The sequence below is a fragment of the Poecilia reticulata genome, chromosome 17 (genome assembly GCF_904066995.2).
Source record: "Poecilia reticulata chromosome 17, P_reticulata-male-v2, whole genome shotgun sequence".
Classification (NCBI taxonomy): Eukaryota; Metazoa; Chordata; class Actinopteri; order Cyprinodontiformes; family Poeciliidae; genus Poecilia; species Poecilia reticulata.
Genome location: NC_088846.1, coordinates 23,550,169 through 23,571,827, shown reverse-complemented (window position 1 = coordinate 23,571,827; position 21,659 = coordinate 23,550,169). Strand labels below are relative to the sequence as shown.

The 21,659-nt window shown below is 36.5% G+C and overlaps 1 protein-coding gene across 4 annotated transcripts in view; it reads left to right on the top strand.

Annotated features, from left to right (window-relative positions):
• The window catches only part of ankrd12 (ankyrin repeat domain 12), a 53,000-nt gene that overhangs the window by 3,107 nt on the left and 28,234 nt on the right, over window positions 1-21,659 (top strand). The window lies entirely within an intron of this gene.

Sequence of the window (21,659 nt, the reverse complement as noted above, 5' to 3'; positions counted from 1 at the left end):
ATGTAAATCTTTTTTTTTTTTCCACTGTAATGTAGTAGGTGATATGATACCATTTAAATATACAGAATCAAAACATGTTGACAATATGCAAAAGGAAAGAAACCTTTGTATAGTTTCCAAGCCTAATTTTGTCCATTTCTGCTCTAGGATTTCATTATTTTATGTGACAAGAGTTAACTTTACCTTGGTGGTAGTGCTGGGTTTTAGAATTAAATCTCCTAATTTTGCTAATAAATCCCAGATTTAATTGGGATTATCTAACGTTTCTAACTAACTAAGCTGGAGAACTTGGACTAGTGAATCTAATTGATATTTAATACCAACAGTAATACAGACATGTTGATCATATTTGGTCTTTCACCTTATTAATCCATAGCAAAGTAACAAATACCATTGTGCTGCTATGGATGTAATTATTTTAATGTGTTTATAATAACCAGCTCATAGTGTATTTACTAAATACAAAGCCTGATTATTTTCAAAACGCTTAGACACATTAAAGAACGGTTCTAATAAGCACTTTGTTTAGACACCATTGACAGATTCTTATGAATGGGTCCCATTATTCTCATATAAGGATAATGGCGCTTCAGATGAAAGGACTGTTTGTACAAAATGTGTTGATGACGATCTGATCGCATTGTTGTGTGGTGGGATTTTCAGGCTTTTGTTGACGTACCAGTTTATCCGCTTCATAAAATATACATTTCAGGGGTGTGTTGCAGTCTAAGATTTCTGTACCGCTGGACGAGGAGACAAAACGTTGCTGGTTGCACGTCAGTGAGTGAAAACTCCCGCAATCAGTCCCACAATTCTCGATTATTATTAGTAGAATGAAACTTAAAGCACATCCATTTGTTTTAGTTTTTACTTGGATGTGTTTCTCTCTCATAGTTAATTTCTTTTAGCACTTTCTCTTTAAGTAGTAGGTGATTGGGACTTTTTATCAATTAAATTTTTACATTTAAAAACATTTTTTTATTTGAAATCTTTTTTTCCGATTCTGATATTTATTTAAGAGCTTCCATAATTTAAGAACAGCATTGAAAATATTGTTTCCAACATCAATATGCGTTGGTGGTAATTATTTTTATATCGAGACTTTGTCAGAGAAGTTGTATTAAAACAACTTACCAGTAATTAAAACCAAGACAAAATGATTGAGTTGTGATTTTAAGCAGTATTTAACATCTGTTTTTTATAAATTAGCATGACTTTCATTGATAAACAACAATGTGTTAGTTATAAATAATTTCCTTAACTCTGAGGTTTCCAATATTATCCAAATCCATGTGGAATGATAAAACTGAGCAACGTTGTTGTACTCTGTTGAGCGTTCTTGTTAATTATTTTAAGTCTAGTGCTGATTCGTGTTTACAATGCAATTGGAGAGAAATAAATTTGGAATATTTTGTTATTCGTTAACCTTTAATGTGGAAACTACACTGCTTTTTACTATTTTTAAGCTGGACCAGAGGAACCAGTGGATCGAAATGTCATTTAATACTATTTATATCTATTAAGCCTTGTTTTGACATTACTAATTTGTGGCAAAGTAACAAATACCATTGTGTTGCTTTGTAGTAAAAAAATGTTTTTTTTAAAAATAGATTTCTATTTAACAATGGCCATCAATGCTATCTTTGTTATCATTGGAGTCAAAACCTCTTTTTGCGTTCCTCCTCTGGTATTTTGGAAGGCCTGTGTGCCATCACCCTAATCAGGTTCAAGTTGCGCCATAACAATAATATTACTTCCAGCTAAGAGAAATATGTTGCTAAATCTTCCAGGGGTATGAGTAATTTTAGGTGTAATTGGCCAAATAGACTTTGAAAGAATGGTACATTAAATGCAACACCTAACCAAATATTAATATTGCAATAACGATTACGATTTGAACTTGAAATACTCATAAGCAGGCAGGGATGAGTTGCAGCCAGTAGTCATAATAACACGAGTACACTGGATGTAAAATGCTGTTAAGGACCACAGGGAAAACAGTAATGTATACAAGCAGAAATACACCTCTGATCTGTATTTCAGTTTAAATTTAGGTTTTTAAGAATTTAAGTGGTACTTTGTTAAATTTTGTGCCGCATCGGTTGTTTATTTCGAAACCTCCCCTTTGGACTCCTGTTACCGCATTCTTTCGGACACACTGTAAACTCACACAGTGTTGAAACGCCTCCACTTTCTTCTTTTTTACGGTACTTATCGCCTCTGGTGGCTTTGGGCCTGGCAGATTCAGTCCCAAAGCCCGGCGGTCCATAAACCAGCGTGGCCCTCTCTTGCCTCGGCGCTCAGGGGTCATTTGGGTCGGCTGGAAGTTTTAACTTTTGTGTCAGTTTTCGATTAAAACCAGCTGCGTGTTACGTGACTGTGAGGCCTGTGAGATTTTAAAATGCACAGTCTAAACCAGTTCTTCTTGTACCTTAGCCGTTGACCGTGAGCGGCGCACAATTTATTGACTCCTCCGACTGTGCAGGCACCGTGATGAATGTTGTAATTAAAACGGTGTAGCTCGAACACGTCGGATCCAGATGTCTCGTGCAAACGGTGTGTGTGTGTGTGTCTGTGTGTGTGCGTGTGCGCTTTCAGGAAGGTTGGTGATGAGATGCCTCAGCGTCGCTTTATAGTTCAAACTGATTGAGACTTAGAGGTCACATTGTAACGATGATGGCTGATAATGTTTGTTGTTTCTGCTCCAGAGATCGGGGTCAGCCAGTTATCCCCTGATTTTTCTCTGATTGGTGATCAGATCATGATAACAAATTTTACTGGATGATAAATTGTTCCAGAATTTATTGCGATAAACAATAATGTTGTTTTTGAGACCATTTTCAAGTTGCTGTTTTGTACTTGGATGTCCAATATGGTCAAACCCCATCAATGAAACACATTCCTGTAATCGTAGACTTTCAGGTTATTATGCCGAATAATGTCTGATATTTCTCATTCAAATCTACAATATCTTTAGCCTATTTCTCCATTGGGTACAACTGTTGGAAAAGTAGTAAAAACAGGACCAGCAGGTTAGAAAAACGGAAACCAGAGGTGCATATCTTTAAAAACAATGTTGTTTTTCAAAAATATATTGCATTTACTAATTTAAATATCACTTCAGTGCTGGAAACCGTTCGTTAACACAAAGAAGAAACAATTTTTTTTCTTTGAACATTTAATACTGGAACTGGAAGACATGTTGGACCTACAAAATAAATAAAACAGCTGCAAAAACTACTGAACATAGTTCAGTGATCAATCGGGCCTATCAGTGCTCATGTTTTAGTCGGTGTGCAGTAATCAGATGTCTGGTAAGGCAGCGCCCACACTGCATGATTTTCCCAGAAAACCTCTACCTCTGATTGGTTGCGTTATCTTGGTCATAAGTGCACAAAACTGCATCTGATCCATCAACTAAATCGCAGATTGAGGTTCCTGGCCAGAGATTTTCTGATGTTTCCGTAGATGGTAATCACAATGGGAACCCAGTTTTAGAGCGTGGTGACGAGCGCGACTGCACAGCATCAGTAAAACATGTCATTGTGATGCCAGGGTTTACCCCCAGAAAACTTGCTAAGCCCGGTGGTCGGAGCGTTGAGGCGGCCCACCGGCGATCCACTGTGTTTTTGTATTAAAAGATGTTAAGTTGACAGGAAATGTAAAAGTATTATTGTGTAATTATATGTTTTGGGAAAAGATCTCCAGTGAAATGCTATTTAAACCCACAACTAGTATAAAAACAACACGTTTGCACTTCTGTTTAATCCAAATTAAGTCAGGAGCTCCATCAGGCCCCCCCGGCCTTCAGGGGCCCCATAAACACTAATATTTTAAAACGGACCACAGATCCATAAATGTAACACTTGTTTATTGAGATGATTAATGCTGTTAAATTTTATTCAATTCTTTAGGCATACATAAATTGAATGATTTTAAAATGTTTAACATTTAAATACAAGATTTTAAGGAGCTGGCAAGTTTACTTTGTAAAACTTCAAATAACAATATTCATAGTTAGGTTGTTTTGTTATCATAGCAACAATCTTATGCTGTGAGTTTAATCTTTGAATTTACAAATACAAATGAGTAAACTGCAATTATAACATATTGCTTTTTAGGCTGGCCAATTAAACTACTCCCTTCTCCCATATTTCACTAAATCTAACACAGAAGCTGTTAGAGGTGCTGATATTTTTAGGAACAAAAGGGGTCCCTAAGTCAATGTCTGCTCAAGGCCTCATACAGCCTTGGACCGGCCCTGTTTGATGAGGTAATCTGCTGCACTAGCAGAGATGCGCAACAAACGGGAGATTTAATTCAATGCTGCTAATGTGGCTTTAGTAGCGCTTCCATTTCGTGTCTGTTAAGTTTTTAATAAGCGTCACAGAGACTATTCTGGTTGGTCACGTTTATGGGACGAGTTTCTCAGATCTCTGTGGCCGCGCGCATTAACTCTTAAGTAGACAACGCATATATGGTTGATATGGTTTGATGCATCGTACAATCGGAAAAATAATACTAAAGATAATAATAAAATAATAAAAAATCAGCGTGACTGCGAGGAGAGCGCGAAAGCTCCTCACCGGGCTGAACCTGCATCATGAGGTTAGCGCTGCTCATTATCCACAAACGCTCCGGCCAACCGGGATCACAGACATAACCTTTACAGGGAAGACAGACACAGAGCCACACGCTGGGCAGCGTGTTGAGATGTAAACGCCGCATATAATTGTTCGTTCACAAAGATAAATCATTCTCACTGCTCCGCAACGCGCACATCTGAATTCGCTTCAAGTTATTCCTGCGGTTCACATGGAGCTGCGCAACCAGAGCTAACGCGGTGGGTTTTAAACTCTTACCTAGAGTTCTCCAAAGGATCATAATTCCTCACAGTAAGTTGATGTAAATATCCATACACGTCAGCCTGTGTCCAGTTTGAGTGAAAGGAGGCACGCGCGATCCCGCTGAGGTAAAGCAGCGGCAGCGCACGAGGCAAAACGCAGAGCCGCCAACTGTGTGATTGGTCCACGCGCTGTCGGGTTTAAATGCATAAACTATAAACCTATCCTTTAGGAATAAATCTGCTCTGCTAGTGAAATGCTAAGAGCAAAAGCCCGGCTTTAAAAAACAAAGATTTTTTTTTTCCCCCCTAGAAACGTAAACAAGCAACGCTTAGCCTGGCGGCGAGGCTAGTAAAGCATGGCGGGCTGCCAGGCTTATAATACACTGGGGGAAACCCTGGATGCTGCTACTGAACACATTGATATCGGCGATATCTTTAACTGCACTTTTCCACCAGTCTTTGTAAGTTCTTGCATATCAGCCACTAAATGTCAACATCAAGAGTGGCAGAGAAACGAGTAAAAAAATATATTATTAGCTTGTTGGTTTTGCATAAATCCTGCTTGGAAATTTATTCACCTACCAAATATTGCATCCAGGCACTCCTTTGCTATTGAAATACAGCACACATGTATTTATATTAGAATGTGATTACAATTTGACTGGATATTATATTGACAAACGGCTTGTCACAGTAACAACATTTTCTGGACCATAAATTTTTCCATAAGTTATTGCAATAAACGATAATATTGTTGTTTTGAGACCAACAAATATAGCAATATAATGGTAATAATGGCATAATAATGAAATGACAATAATCAAAGTTCAATAAACGTTAAATTCTAATGACTTTATTATTTTGGGGTGTACATCGCCCTGTCATAATGGCAAAGTTTGATAGACGATACATTTTGCCAGAAGTTATTGCGATAAACGATAATATTGTTGTTTGTGACCATTTTCAAGTAAGACGATTTTTTTAATGCTCAAATGTCCAGAATGTTCAAACCCCCATCATTGAAACGAAGGCCTGTGTTTGGATAATTTTAGGTTACTATTAAATGCCAAATAATGCCTGATGTCTCTAATTAGCTACAATCTGTCGCATGCATGCATTATATTCAAATTACAGATCTCTAATCCTGTTAAATTTTTCTGGACAGTAAATAATTTATTGCACTAAACAATAATTTTGTGATTTTGAGACCATTTTTATGTAATATGACAGTGGAATAATAATGCAAGAACACATTCTCAAAGATGATTAACTTTAATTTCAAACTGAAATTTAACATTGAACCTGAAAGATATTTTTAAATATTCAAAACTTCAAAATATGTATAAATAAAACTGACTTTCAAAAAGGGGACTATTAACTGATTTATTGCAACAAGCTTAGACGTGCAGCTGGATTTTTAACATATTTTGTCACAATTGTCACTGAAAATCACTGAAATGTTTATTTTTTTAAAATACAGAAATGATAGAGGTTGAAAGGAGTGTAATCTGTCTCTACTGAGTCAGAGAGACATTTGTGGAGGCTTTTTGAAAATACACCAGTGTCTTTTGTTGGACGTTAGCATTTCTGCAGGAAGTAACATCTTTAGTTTGCTGTGAGGCTTTGGACACTTCCTTTGTAACACTGCATTTGTCTCACATGTGAGTCAAGAGACTACCACTATTGATTGATAGATATAGCAACTTCTTCCACAGGCCAGGATTCATATCGGCAAGCCAATTTATAAAAATGGAAAAGGTAATTTGTGAAATAATAAAAAAACATTGGATCTTACACAATCCTGTGCACATTTTTCTATTTGGATCTTAAATATTATTTAATGGAAAAATATTCTTGATTTTTAACCATCAGTTTGGTTGTTTTACCAGTGGATGTACGGACTATACTGTGGATGTTTGTGCGTTTTATGAATCTAATGATTGTTGTTCATCACTTTTCATTGCTTTACATTACTTATGGTTTAGTTGGATGAAGTAGAAATAATCTGCACCTGAATCTTTCTGGACATCTCAGTCCAGCTAGTTTCTGTCTCCTTATGTTAAATTAATTTGATAATTGATGTAGTACACTGGTGGATTTTTATTTTCTAACTTGAATATTTTGCTTGCCTTGCTCTGCTTTGCTGCAGTCATCCTGGTGAACTTTGATCGTAGTATTTTAGTTTCTGTAGCTCCTGGCAGCAGCATGAACCGGACCGTAATGCCCAGGAAACTTTTGAAACAGAACGATTTCTAAGTCAAGAAAAAATAAAAATTTTTACCACACCATGAGTATCATTTGTTGGTAGGTATAATGAAGTATAAGCATATATTTTTGTGAATTTTCAAAATTTTTTCCTCTACTCCTTATCCAAACTGTTTCATACTTTTACAAAACGCACCTTTGTTTTAAAGTATAACGCACAGTTTAACTTTTAAAATTGTACTTTCTGTACCACTTCAAGTGGTGCAATTATTTGTACCACTTGAGTTTAAGACAAAGAACTTTGTAAATTAATTGGCAATAATCTATTTCTGACTTCAAACATTACTAATAGCATTTTTTTAATTAACAAGGTTAATTTAATTTCAAGATATTTGTTTGAATAAGCAATTTATTAGTATTTTCTCATATAAAATTATCATTTCTATCTTTTTGTTTCACAAACAAACTTCTGAATAAGTCAAATATGGAACAACAAACGAATAATAAAATGTCTGGAGTAGAGATTCATCAATCCGATATTAATATTTCTATCGATTCTGAAATTGAAACAACTATTCACTCTAATTCTGCGATTTGTGCTCTGAGTGACGCCCTTCTTTACTTTTTATATTATTAAATGCACTTTCAGAAGCATTTGAAAAAAGGTTTGTTGCTGCTTGTTTTTTTACATGTTTGACCAATGAAGTCGACCTGTTTGTTTTTTTTATTGCTAATTTTTCAATGGCTGTTGAACTTCTGATTGTTGATGTTTGTGTGTTTTATGAATCTAAGAATTGTTATTCATAATGTGACTGAACAAATGAAAGTTGGTTGTGCATGTTTGTCCAAGTATTTAAGTGTGACTGTACTGGTGCAGAGATGTAAAATAAATGTGTAATTTGGCATATTTATGTCTGTTTAAAACCATTTAAAGTCAGTTCAGCACTGTTTTTCTATGTCTAAACCTCAGATATCGGTATCCGAAGTGGATTGGTGCATCCCTAGTGACGGTCAGTCAAGTCAGACATATCGTCACCGATGTGACATTTGTTAAGGAGGAGTGGATTCCATCTTGAACATTTCTGATCACACCCCTAGAGCCCCAAGTGATCCAGGTTCCCAGAAAAAATCAAATTTTTCTCTCCAATTTCAGTCGCACCATGAAAATTACATGAGTGAAGATCTGCAGTCGCGTCAGTGTGGCACGTGCACTTTAGGAAAAATCTTCAGAATGGTGCAGTGAGGCAGAGCTGGCACCTAAATCCGTGAGGTTTGCATCTAAAACACTTTAATAGCCCTTTATATCTAACATAAACACAGGCTGCAAATAAACAACTTCCATACTTGTGTACGTGCAGCTGCAGAATATAGCATGGCCTCCATATGCAATATCCTCTGAAGTCCAGACAGAGCGTAATCCTCTTACTGAGATGGTATTGACCAAGGTGCTATGATGCAAATGCAGCCAGATAAGCTCAGACCATTTTCTCCTCGTGCACGTTTGGCTCTCGTCTCAGCGGGAGTAATTCTGAGTCCGGCTTCAATAAAACGGATCAGAGAGTCGCCCATGCTTCCCTGCTTACGTGTTTCTGCAGTTTCTGCAAAGTGCAGAAATACACAGCTGTTACGCAATCAATTAGCTGCGTGTTTACATGCGCCTGAGCGAGAAAGGAGAAGAAATTTCAAACGTGCTTCAAAAGCAAACCGCCGTTGTTTGCTTTGCCGTAGATGTGTCTTAGAAAATTACTGTTTGATTTTAGTGATCACTCTGCAAATTCTTGGAAGAGAGAGTCTTAAAAAAGTGGTCGTGCTTGTTGTTGGTGAAAACAGAAAGAAAAGCATGTCTGAATCTAAAGGAAATAAGTCTTGAAATTCATTTTAGTAAGGTATCACCAAAAGTGTGTGCTTTTTTTAAAATTTCTTCTAGATTTTATTTCTTATTAGGCAGGTTTAAACTCATACATCATTTCTATGATGTACGTCACAGAGTAAGGGATATTAATATGAGCAATAGGAGCGTAGCAATTAAAAATGACTATTTTATTGGACATCATATCCCAAAGGCAAACAGTCACATTTTATATATAAATAATATATTTAACGAGTTGAATAATCTCTTGAATATCCACTTAATGTATATTTTATTGGCATGGATTTAAAGTCTTATGTAAAATGTGATTGGAGTACGACTGCAGCTAAGATTATTCTACCAGTTTATTCTGATGATTAATCACTTAAGAATGGCACATTTTGCAGATTTTTCATTTAATCCCTTAATATTAAAAATATGTAAAAATGCAAATAATTCAATTACCTTTTCTAAATAAAACTAAAAATATTTTACAGAAATGCAATAACATCGGCAGATCAATAAATACTTAAACAAGCCCTTTCTACTTCACTTAATATTAGTATAATGTATAATTGATTTTTTTTTTTCTTCAGTTAACCTATTAGAAATTTTAATTTTTTTTACAGTTTCAACCAGGTGAAACTAAAGCTGCCACTTAAGGAGTCTTTGGTTGAATATATTTACTGATAAAGAAGGTTTTGGATCTAAAATGGTTTTTACATTATTTTTTTTTCCAACAAATGTTCTGTTCAGGAGTCTCTATGCTCCTGTTAACAATTAATCAATTATTAAATTAGTTGATCCCAATTAATCCGATTAGATCTGAGTCGGGGAAATGATGTTTGATGCATGCTTTTGTGGTAATGTGCAGCGCTACATGGCGCAACAAATACAATTTTGATCATATTTAGCAAAAAAATGTCCTGAATTGGTGTTTGGCAGTGACTCAGTGTAAGGTTTAAAGGGCTAAAGCCATCTTGCAACATTTCTTTACCAATAATGGGTAAAACTTCAAAAAAGAAAGTTCTTCCTCTGAGACAACACTCCGAATGCAGTTCCTCTTTTATTGCTTTGAGCAATCAATCCAGGCTCGTATCTGGAGGGAAAACCCCAGAAACGGTTTTTTTGCTCTCACCGTCAGAGTTGTAAAGTGTTGACTAATACCTTTTTTACAAGAGTAGCCGAACTGAAATAGTTTTAAAGGTTTCTCTGTCGCTCTAATTTGGTCTGTTTTGACAAAACAAGCTGCTTCCTCGGCTTTCAAGCTGCATATAAATTCACTTTGATTTCAGCTGAGGCTGAAACGTTACAGGTGCTGTTGTTTTTTTTGTTTTTTTTGTTTGTTTAAGATAAACAAGCGTCCAGCCGATCCAGACTGTTTACTGCACCTTCAGCAGGCCCAGCCAGCCAGTTTGTGTGTTGGCGGGTGGAGCCTGAGATTACGCAATGCTTTTAGCGGGGCCTTTGTCAACGGCTGAACGTTGTTTTCAATGTGTCGAGTTCAGTATCTTGGTGTGTAACGGCCATGCGCTTCTGCAGGCTGACGCTTTGACGACTTGTGACCTTCCCTGCTAGCATGCTAACGTAGCATGGTGACGAAAAGAACTGGAAGAGCTTTGTTTGGGTCCATCTTTTAATATTGTTGCTTTAAAAGGCTTTGAGGAGATTCCTTTTTATGAATGAACGGTGGGCCTGTTGGATAAGGATGGGAAAAAGAAACGACGATGGGTGTTGGTTCGTTCTCCAGTCCGGAGCTGCTTTCACTTTACTAAAGCCAAAGAAGGCAGTCGCATCCTGTTTACATTGGCTCCGTTTGTGGCCATGCTGTCTGACGATGAGAACCCTACTGCCCTATTTTGGATTTATAAGATTTCCTCTCAGTGGGAAAAATTATACATGTGCCTGTTGATGGAGGAGATGCACATTACTCTGACCCAGGGTTATTTCAGGACTTGTATTTCGCTGCTTTCTGCCAGCTTGCTGTCATTATATTATAATGTTCAAGCTCCTGAAGACATGTCTGTGCATGTTTTCACACCCTTTTTAAAGCAAAGTTGCATAAGGCATGTTGGCATCTAAATGTTTTGCATTTCTGGACCATTTTTAGGCTTTTCTTTCTCATTCAAACAACATAACATGGATGATTGTAGTAAATGTTACAGAATTGTAGTTTTTGATGTGGGCAGCCGCCCAGGGCGGCATTAGAACGGGGTGGAGTACCCATGAACTAGAAAACATGTGTATTACTTGGATGTAATGTTGTTGTGTGAAGATAGATCAAGATTAAATAAAAATTTATAAAGTTGTAGAAAATATTTGGGAAAACTAAAATTATTTTTCTGTCTTTTGTTTTTACAAATAAAGAAACTTTTTTTAGATTCGTTTTGTTTATTTTTTAGTTTTAGTGTGTGTTTTTTTTTTTTTTGTTGGTAATATTCCCTAATCACTGGATGATATACTATTTTCATTATTTAAGTTGGTGTTAATAAAAAAAAAAAACAAAACATCAACACCTGCGTGTCCATATTTTTTCACCATCATTACAAATGTAATCTTAATTTAATTTAGAATTTTCTTATTTTTACATCCTTTGCAATAAATTAGACAGCAAATCTTTTTTTTAATAATAAAAAAACCTAGAAAATAAATTATTGTGGGTCTGAGGAGAGATCTAATACATTTGTCTCAATCAAAAATAAAGTTGAAAGGTTTGTTAGGTTTTTGTAGTGTAGATATTTTTAGTCTATGACCAGCATAAAAAAATTAACTTTGTTCAAAAACATTTGCTTCATGAATGAGTGCGCCCAAGTCTGTTTATAACTAAAAGTCGCTTCATGTTTATGGCCCTACTATGATATTAAAACTAAAGCACAGAAACAGGACTAATAAAATAAAAGCACTTTGTGTTTAAAGCGAACGTTTTCCATTTCATCCTAAAAAAGGTTCAGTTAATGGCAGGACAGATTTGCACTATTCTGGATCTGCAGTCCAGGTTCTGGACTCAATGCTGCTTTTTACATGCCTGATTCAAATCATCAATTTTGAGGCTATCAAACCAAAATCATCATTAAATTATGTCAGAATGGCTCTTAGTTTTATGTCTAACATATTTATTCAGTGGCTTTGAATCCCACTATCCAATGAGAAACTCGATCCGTTGTTTATTGGCAGTTATAAATTAGCTTATTAAACAAGAACAAATAACTGAATCGTTATCTGTCATGGTTTTTTTCATGCCTGACTTTTATTTTTTCCTGCACTTTTAAGGAAAGCATGCATGTTTCCAAATCTTTGTTTTGAATTTGATTTTCTCAAGATTCTTCTCTCAACGCTTGGTCTTGGTGGCGCCATGTTGGATCCTCTTTTGATCTGATTTCTTCCTTTTTCTGGAGTTTTGTCCATAAGGTAGTGTTGCTTGTAATATTTATTCCCACTGGTTTTGATGATGTCCAGCTGGAAGGCTTTTTGTTTTATTTGTTTGTTTTTTTTTTTTTACTTTTGGACACTTGTTATGATGCGTAACCGTGGAAACTAGGTGGGGGTTTTTTTTGCAACTGGGAGCAGCTGATTAGCTTTTCAAAAGCTCAAATTATAGCTAAACTATAAAATCCCAGAGGAGCCGAAACGGACGCTTCATGGATGTAGAGAAAGTCCAAACTATCACTTCTCAGCTTTCTAATCTGGATTAAAAATGGAGCGGCAGAAGCAAAGGAGGTGGATTAGCAGTGCTTGCCACAACTGTCATCCTTCACTACTTGTTACTGTGGAAAATCGTCTCTCCTGATCAGATATTTACCTGTTAGGAGACTGCCATACAGTCAGAGGCCTCTACAGATTAGTTGCAAGACTGACTGCTACTGGACATCATTAGCATTCAGAATGGATCCTTTGATGGGAGTGGCACCAACATTTAATTTCCCTTTGGGATGAATAAAGTAATTTTGAACTGTATTGTTAATGGGCCTGTTGCAATAAATCAATTGATTGCATGATAAATTAAAACAAACTCAATAATTTCCATGTTTTTCTCTCTCTAACAAAGATTGGATGATTAGTCTTCAGTCTGGTGCTTTGGTCTCATCTAGAGTCTCCATAATTCATTTTATTTATAGTTTCTGTTGTTTTTGTTGGATATTTAAAACATCTTCTGGTTCCAGTGTTAAATTTTCAATAGAATGTAAAGTTTATTGATTTGTGAGAAGGTGTTTTTGCATTATTTTATATTACTGGAGAATGATCTCAAAACAACAATATTATTGTTTATCAAAATAATTTCTAGGACTGTTTATTGTCCAGCAGAACTTAGCATGACAGGCCTTCTTGTTAACCAAATGTTCAAACTACCTGGTTGAGTTTTTAATTAAGCTGGATGTTGCAATACGGCTGTACTGATTAGTTTAATTTACGTTGGGCTAAAACGTTAATTGCTGGTCAGTCATTGGGGGAATTCCTTCCTCGTCTCTTTCACATAAACCTTTATAAGTAGATGTGACCTTTGCTATGGTCCTTTACGAAGTTCAAAAGGATGTTTTGTTTGAGTTGCATGAGTCTTTGTTTCTCTTCACACGTTGGTTTCATGTTTTCACAAATAGAGGATTGTGAGAGAGAAACTTTGAAACCACAGATCTAAGCCATCTTACTTCACCCTCTAGTATCTCTGTTGCTCATGAAGCAGCGGCGGTAAGAAGTTATTTGTATTCACCCTCAAGTACCTTTGTGTCTACAGTAGAGCAGAAGTAAAGGTAAATTTTTTCTATTATTTTTTTAAAGGGGCAGTGTCATATAAAATCAGCTTTTTTGAGATTTGGATCGCGTTACAATGTTCTCTCATCAAAAACATACTTAAAGTTGTTTTGATTCTTTGATTCATGTTTGAGAAATCCATTAGTCTCCATGGCAACCATTCAGCTGTGGAAAACGCCTGGGTGGACGTAGCCCCGCCTTCGAGACACAAGCTCTTCCTCTGAGCTGCAGTTTCCAAAACGCCGCCACTCGGCTCCTTCAGACTAGCCAGCAGCAATTGGCAAACACCTGGTGGAGCTGCATATCTGCTGAGCTCATGACTTCCAGAAGGTGGAGTTTCAGAAAGAGCAGGAGTTCTTAAAGAGACAGAGGCATTAAATTACAAAGTAATGTTTCTTTTAAGTCATATTTGATATTTGTAGCATTTTGATGACACCTGGAGGCGACAGTTGCTTGATTATGATATAAAATGGCACAATGTGCCAGGAAAATATACAATGCCGCCCCTTTGATAAATAAAAGTTTTGCAAACATTGTACTTTATATCAGTCATGGTCCCATATCAGGCGAGTTGTAATAATATTCTGGGATTTTATAAATGTAAACAACATTCAAGTATTTGAAAATTATAAAGTCAGTCTTTTATTTGTATTTTTCTGGAACAACATGGAGCTGCTGGCCAAAGGACATATTAACCCCACCATCGTCGGTTCATACCTGGGCACCAAAACAGTTTCCAGCCCACGGGCCCCCATTCTTCTAAATCCGGCCCTGAGCATGTTTGGTTGTAAATTCCTGTTTTAGTATCTTGGACTCAATATGCTTCAGCTTCAAAAATGTTTCATATTTTTTATATTTTTCAGGTTTTCTGGCTCTGAAATAAATCTCCTCTGTTAAAGAAAACATTGATATTTATTATAGTGATATTACTGCATGAGTAACAAAATTCAGCACTCCCCTGTTATGTATTTCTCACATTTCATGAGTCGCAACAGATCGGCGGTGATTGGTTCAGTCAGGAGCTGGACCCACGCCTCGGCTCTGACCTTTGCTCTAATCCCTCGCTCCCTCCCTCCCTCTTCTTTTAACCTATAATCAGCAGCAAAAGCTTCATTGTTCACGTCCTGTGCTTGGGTATCAGATCATTAACCTACATTCAGAGCGGCGTCGGTAGGCTTCTTAAGGCTTTCAGACTCTCTGACCGGTTAGATGGGCGTGTTCCAGCGGCGAGGTTAACCCTATCTCTGCGTCCTCGCGTACAAACATTCAGTCGATTTTATGATGCTTTAGATTTATGTACAAACCATGTGTGGACCCTCTCCCCAGTGACACAGGCTGTTCCTGTTTTTTATGGAAGCTTTTAAGTGATGGATAAGGCTGTAAAACTGTTTAACTTTCAGTTTTGTGTCCAGAAAAGAAAGTAGGGCTCAAACTATTTCTGGGATGTGAAAGGGCTTGGAAGAGTTGCTCTACGAAAACACAAAGTATTTTTGCCTATCAAGTGCAAATATCTTCGTTTTCTCTTAATTCAAATGTACTAACTCAAAAGTTACTTTTCTGCAAGAAATACAAGTTTGTTTAAGTCAGTAATTCTTGAATATAGATTTTTAAAAAGTGGTAGTTATACTGACTGATTTTATGCTTATAACTTTATATTTTTCCTGTTTCAAATTTGTATCTGTGTGTTTATGAATTGACTTGAAACAAGCTTACACATCCTGCTGAATAGTTAATTAAGTTGTTTTTTTGCAGAGCTGTATCTGGTTTCTAGTGAAAATATATTAGTACACTTGAATTAAAACAAAAACAAAGAGCCCAGTGCACTGAACCCCATTGCAAACCTCCTGGGTTTTCCACCAAATATTGATCTCCGAACTCTTCCTGAGTTAAAACATTGTATTGTTGTTTCTAAACATAAACTTGTTTTCTTTGCATTGTTTGAGGTCTGAAACCTCTGCATCCTCTTCCTTATTTTGACAATTTCTCATTTTCTGCAAATAAATACTAAAATTTTGCTTTGAATTTCGGAGACATGTTGTCAGTAGTTCATAGGATGAACGGATCATCTTAAATGGTCTCTTAATTTTTTCAGAGCTGCACACTTGGTAAGACTTTGTGTTTTTGCTCAGTCTTGTACAAAAAAATATGGAGCTAAGATGGCATTTGTGAAAACTGATGGAGAATCTTGTACACATTTAATTATTTTGGTTTTAAGAGCATTAAGGCAGCAAAGTGGTAAGTTTTATTCCTTTCAGGTCAATTAGTAACCCAGTAACCAGAAGCTGAAGGTTACTGGGTACAGTGAATTATCAGGCTTTCCCCATATTTAAAACCAGAACCTTCTCTCTCATCTCTGCAATATGGCCTTCCAAAAAAGAACAAAAACAACAACAAAAACAAACCTAGCGAAAGGCAGACGCCCTCGTTGGCCGGGCCGTGTTTGGTCTGTGTGGGGTTAGGGTAGCGAGAGGTGAACGGACGCCTGGAGGCATCCGCTGTCTTTCTCTGTTTGTTTGCCCATGTCGAAATGTCCCCTAAGTTCAGACAACCGGAGGGGAAGAGCAGCACTTACCGGCTCCTTTAAATGTTGGGCCCTTGAACTTGGTGCAGGAGAATTTGAGGAGCCACATAGATGGAGAAAGCTGAGTTTTTTTTTTTACTTCGTTTTTTGTAAATGTAAAATCTGAACATCATTATTTCCATGACGTTTCAAATAAATGGCTTCTGGCTCTCTTCAGTTGTAGGGGTAGTTTGAGGTTCTGTTGTAAGTAGGGATGCACCGATTGCAGTTTTCTTTTTTTGTCTGACATGTTGCTAAATATAGCAAGAAAGTCTATTGTTAATGACTGTTGTTTGGTTGTGTCAGTCAAACCTCTCTAATGGGAGAGCAGAAGAGGACAGTGGTTGATTTCTAGACCGTTTCTGAGGTCGACAAGATCGGCTTCACATGCAAGTATCAGGTGATCACCGATCTCCCACAATTAAGGAAATTGGTGTTGATGCATCGACTGACCGATAAATCGGTGCATTACTAGTTATAAGGAAGAAAAAACTTTACTTTTTTTTTTTTAACTGCAAATTCAGATTACACTGGTTTACAAACAATATATTTTGGAATTTTTTTTTTTTTTTTTTTTTTTTTTTTTTACTGAATTAGGACTATTTTGCACAGCTGAATCCAAAAATGACATCCTTTTTACCCAACCAGGTCAGGTTTTTATGCTAATTAGATTTGGAGAAATCTGATCTGCTGACTAAGTTGATGCCGTTATCAGTTTTTTTCCCCGTTTCTGTTTCTCATCCACAAAAGGTTTTAGGAGAAAAATAACATGTTTTCTAACAGAGTTCATTAATTAAATGTTACAAACTTGGATTTCTATAAACTGAATAATAAACACTGATAAGGGTAAGGGAGAGATGAACATTACGTCTTCATCTCTCCCGCTGCTCATCACTCATTGATCCCAGATTATCAGGAAACCGATCCATATGTGAGAACAAATCATGCTTTTTGATGCTCATGTTGCATCCAGAGTTCAGAAAGTCGACCTGACTGAGCGAAACCAATGTGATGTATTTTTTTTATTCACCACATCAAAATTACCCTAAAACAGTTGAAAAACCCCAGACAGTTGTTTGGCTCTTGACCAGTGTTTTCTGAGCCTGGACTTCTGCTTTTCTCAATCGTTGACTCTATGGTGTATTTTATGACTTTTTGTGTTCTTGTTTCTATGATGTGAAGCACTTTGAACAGTTTTGTTGCTGAAATGTGCTGAAAAAATTAACTTGATTGATTGAAAGTATGGCGGGGCGATATGGGCTTAAAGTTATATAAACATATTTTTTTGGCACAATTTTGATAACGATAAATGTGACAATAGGAGTTATTTATTACTACTTTTTCAGGGCAACCATAGTCTAGAAAACACAAATACTACCCTTGAAAACATGCACATTAGTAATGCGCTTCTTTAGGGCAGCGATCATAAAAACAAGCAATTTTTATCACTACTTTACAGACTACATTTAAGCATATTTTCAAATGTATTTATTTATTGGACAAAGGGTGGTGAAAATTGTAAGACTTTATAGAATCTGTTGTGACGGCGATAAATCAAAATTCTTATCACAAGACATAAACTTGGCCAAAAATGCCAACGAACTGGGCAATTTTTTTTAAACTAAAAACCAATTATACTAAAAATGACAGTGCTAAGAGTTTTTTTTTTTTTTTATATATAGCCATTTTTTGCAAGATGCATGCAAAACATTTTCCAGATACGAACACCATAAAGAATATCCTTTTATATGAAGGCATGCTTTCTTTGCCAATAGGTTGCAAATTGCTGACTTTTTCTAGTTTTCTATCCATCCATCATTGAAGAAATGTTTTAAACCTATAAAAAGAAATTAAGAATCTATACATAGTAGGCCTTATAAAAACAAGCTATTTTAATTTGAGTTGTGTTGTTTTTGTGGCTCTAAACAGCTTTTTATTTTTATTACGATGTCTCTCAGGGTTGTAAAGTTTGCTCAACTCTTTCATAGACTCTTCCCTTGCTCTTCATATGAATCTTTAAACAATTTAAACCAAACGTATGCTTATTTAGACAGGAAATGGAGGAAGGACGTGGTGCAACGCTAATTATCTTCCTGTGTGAAACTTGTACAAAGAGAACAGTTAGAGTGCTTCCTGTCAAGTTCTGTTTTACATGGGGTGTGTCCAATTTATACCGCAATATTTCAATAAATAATTGCTCTAATGATATTTATGTAAATTTATATTGGAAAAATGAAAGAGCACCTATATTTAATAAAGAAAAATAGTTGGCAATGAACAAAGACCACAAGTAGCCAAAGAAACATTTGTTAATTTAACATTATCTCTAATTTTGTTTTGAGTCGATTAAAACTCGAGCTCCAAAGAAAATGACAAGGTACACTTTAACTGCGACATTATAAAGTTAAGGAACAAAAAATTAAAAATTAATGTACAGGAGCCTGTCCAGGTGATGAAGTTGGCCAAACCACAGTAAAATGGTTTTGGTAATTTCCATAAAGTGCTTTGATATTCGTGTTATTTAGAGCTGGATTGGTTTACGTTTAGAGCCTAAGTGCAGCTGCTTCTGTCTCCTTCTTTCATCTAAACAACACTTCTATCTTATGAATTTAAAAAAAAATCCTATAAAGCCATATAATTTCCATGGAAATGCACAACTAAACGCAGAATCTCATATAATTCACTGATTCACCAAAACGGCAACATCCTCCAAAAGGGAAAAAGTCAAAGGTTAGCACAAGGTTGGGCAGTTTTCATGAGTCGTATCAAGTTTTCTGTGAGTTTTGTCAGCTCACCACCAGAACTCTGACAGTCATGTACTTTATTGCAGATTTCTGGGACAGATTAAAGAAATAAAAACAATCAGGTCTTGATTTTTATGGAAGTGTGCACAAGATTTTATTGTTTGCAGGTTTCCTTATGAGACATTTTTGGTGTTGGATTTTGTAGAAAAACATGAGATTCTTTTGCTCAAGATGTTTTAGTCATTTCATAGAAATGATGGCAAAATACTTTTAAATCCCTTGTTTAGGGCTGACTAAATTGGAACCAAATGTTCCTCTGTTTTTATTCGTGTGGGCTATTTTCCAACATTGTTTCCATAAAAACAAAAAACAGTTTGATTTAAATCCCATTATCAAGGGTGTCGCCTCAAAATAAGCCAGGACTGAATTGATTAATCGTGATTAATCGCTTGCTGAGTTGTTAACAAAGGTAGTAACTGAGTAATCACTAACTGCCATATAAAGACTCAAATACAGACCATTTGATAAAAAACATTCAGAGTGGTAATTGAGCCAAAACTACAAAAAATAAGAATATTTTCCTTTTAACATATTTGGAAAATGTTTATACCTTTGTCTGGAAATATGTTTTAGCCAAACCCTTCTGATGGCATATATTTACTTTCATCTGGTACAGATTTACAAAAGGAATGTTATAGGCAATAAAATGTTTATTTGGAATTTAATTAGTTATTCACATCTTCTAGCATATTTCTAATATTGTATAAAAAAGACTGGTTAAGCCTGGGTATAGGAAAGATATGCAGTGTGCTTATTTAAAAAAAAAAATCGGATTAATTGTCAGAATAATCGATTAATCATTCTAGAATAATCAAGTTTCAGTCCTAACCTTGTTATAATCATGGATATGGGCCTGTTTAGTCATTGACGCCATATTAACAGGATATTTGGGTTATTAAATATGACTAGGATGGAAAACGTGGAATGCAGAAAAATAAAAATTTAAAAAATAGAATTCGGGAGAGAATAAAAACGGATTTCATTTAAAAATCTCGCACTTGAAGATAAAAACTGCTAGTTTCCAGAAGTGGATCAAGGCTCGTGTGCTGTAATCGCATGAATTTATGGCTGTGACTAATAATTGTTTTTATTAATCAACTAATCTAAGCATTTTTCAGGATTAGTCAGTGATTATTAATCTCAGTTTTGTGTGGGTACATCCTCTTTTCTCTGGAGCACTGCATGTTCAGTCGCTCCTTTTCCGGCTTGCATAGGTGTGCAGAGCAAACCATAAAAATACCTTCCACATTATGTCCGTTAAGCACGATAAAATCTTAAACAGATTTTATTATTGTTCCGTTGTATAATTCTACATTTAAAAAAAAAAAACCCAATCCCAGACATTAATTTGAATTATTTTTAAAGGCTCCAGGTTCTTGCTGGGTATTGTTTCCCCTCTCTCCCTCAGTCTCCATAATCGTGCCTTTGCGTCTGGCTTTGTCCTGCTTCTCATTACGCAGTCGGGGTAGGAGGAGGAGGAGGAGGAGTGAGACGAAGGCTGGGAGTGTGTGTGCAGCTGAGTGAGACCTCCCCCATCATTTAGCCTGGTAGCAGAAGGACCACCACCACGTGACTGGCTGTTTATTGTTGCAGCAAGTCTCCTTCAGCAGACTTTCCTGCCGTCTGATGTGAAGTCTGACCCTATAAATGCCATGTTTGTGTTTTTTCTTTTCCCCCTTTTGCACAACATTTTAACTTGTAGCCCATTTATGATTGTTTTTAAAGTAATGATGCTTTTTGCAGCTGGTTTTAAGTGCAGCCACATGGGAGGGTGGAGGGGTATCACATGTATTTTCCACATGGCGTGTGAGAGCGCGCAGCAGGCGGTGCTCTGGAAGATGTAGTGGAGTAACGTTTCTGCTGCTGCTGCTGGGGGCGACGTACTCTGCGAGCCGTGTGTCAGCCTCGGTGCTATTCTTAGCCCTCTTCCCTCCCTGCCCCATCCTGCAGTCCCTGGATCAGGTTACCGTAATGTTCGTGCGCTCTCCATCCATCCCAGTTAAAGACACGACATCCCCCCCCCTCACCTCCTTTCAGCACACACCAGCATCCCCACCAACCCCCAAAACCGCTTCACTCCTGCAAAGACATGTGTGCTCTGACGCTGAGTCTACCGTCAGGCCAACATGCTGCCGCTCCACAGGGAAATGGCTGTTGTTGTTAGTCTGGATCATAAGAACGTCACGTTTTCAATGCGTTCAGACTCGGAGAGACCGACTTACTGCGGTCAGCAGCTGTGCTTCCATTACAAATGTCTATTAGGTCTGTCACAATAACAATTTGCTGGCCAATAATTTGTCCCAGAAGTTATTTGGATAAACGATAATATCGCTGTTTTGATATCATCAAAAAGACTATTAAACCCGTCTCTGCTTTCACTGGTGTGTTAAAAAAAAACAAAAAACTCCTATGTTAGGTAAACAAAGGATGTTCAGCCTGGTGGGGGAGCAAATAAGTTTGCAGAAGTTATTGAGATAAACGATAATATCGCTGTTTTGAGATCATCTTCGAGTAATATAATAATGGCATAAGAACACATTCTCAGATATCAATAAACTTTAAATTCTAATAAAGATTCAACACCACTGGAACTGGAAAACATTTTAAATATTCAAAATAAATAAAACTTGCTAGGCCCATTGGTAGGAT